Below are 1,385 nucleotides of genomic sequence, written 5' to 3' on the forward strand. Positions count from 1 at the left end.
ACTCACTGGACAGGCCCCGCCAGTAGGAAGTTCCAAGCCCATCTCAACAGAACAATGTTGAGAGTAAACTTCTCTTCCTCCATCTCCCCCAACTCCTGTATTCCCCATCTCATACCACATGCAAGGTGCGCGAGCCAGAAACATGAGCATGATCTCCTTCTCCCTCAGTCCTCACATTCAGACAATTTCCCAGTCTTGTTGATTCTAACTCTAAATGTCGCTCAACTCTGTCCACGGGCCCCATGTGCTCTGCCAGTATGAGTCCAGGTCTCTGTCAATCCGTGCTTGCAGTACCAGAACAGTCTCCTAATTTGGCTCCCTTCCTCTTAGCCTTGCTTCCTTCCCTCCAACCAGTTCTTGACTCAGCAAGGGGAGCTTTCTGATATGCAAATCTATTACACTTTTCCCAACTCTAAACCTTGCACTATTTCCCCATCACTTTTCCCAGCTCTAAACCTTGCACTATCTCCCCATTGCCTCAGAATAAAACCCATGCCCTTTACTTCCTGAAGCAGAGATATGGGTGCATATAGATTTTTAAATATTACCCTATAGTAAAACTTAGTCTTGGTGGTGTACAGCTCTGTGGCTTTTAACACGTGTTTAGATTCTAAGGCCACCACAACTATGTGCCACTCAAATCACTCCCTTATGCTATCCTTTTATAGCCACACTCTCTCCCATCCCTAACCCCAAACAATCACGGATCTATTTACCATAGTTTGTCTCCATAGCTTGTCTTTTAAGGGGGGAGGGGGCCTTTTTGGAAAAAAAACAAAACAAAACAAAACAAAACAAACCCAAGCCCCTTAAAGTGGCTTTAATGACTACCTAGCTCTTCTACTTCACCTCCAACACCTGCTCCCCACCACATCGCGGCAATTAGACTGGACTTTTCCGTTCCCCAGAGCGTCTAGCTTTCTTCCCTCTAGGGAGACTCCTCCTAGTCTCCTGGGGAGGAGTCTCCTCTGTGTGGGGGAGTCTCCTCTGTGGGGGGAACCCTCCTCTGTGGTCCACAGTGCCAAGTGCTTCCCCCACTACAGCACTTCCACACGGCTGTAACTGCCAGGTTACTCGTCTGTGTCTTCCATCAGACAGCTCCTTCCGCGCAAGGGCAGTCTTTCAAGCACCGCCACACGCCCATCTTGCGCGGAGTCCCTCAGCCCCGCCGCATCCCAGCACTCACACCTCCAGGAGCTGCCCGGGCGTCAAGTTCGGAGTATGGCGCGCGGGTAGAGTTTGCGCGAGTGAGCATGCGCACCGGGGCGCGGCTGAGCGCTGTCGCCCCGCCTCCTACGCGCCGCTCCAGGAGGGGCGGGCCCCGGCCGCTCGCGCGCCCCTCCCCCACCCCTCGCTGCGCCTGCGCGTTGGAGACAACCGTTGCA

The sequence above is a fragment of the Meles meles genome, chromosome 6, assembly GCF_922984935.1.
Source record: "Meles meles chromosome 6, mMelMel3.1 paternal haplotype, whole genome shotgun sequence".
NCBI classification, from domain to species: domain Eukaryota; kingdom Metazoa; phylum Chordata; class Mammalia; order Carnivora; family Mustelidae; genus Meles; species Meles meles.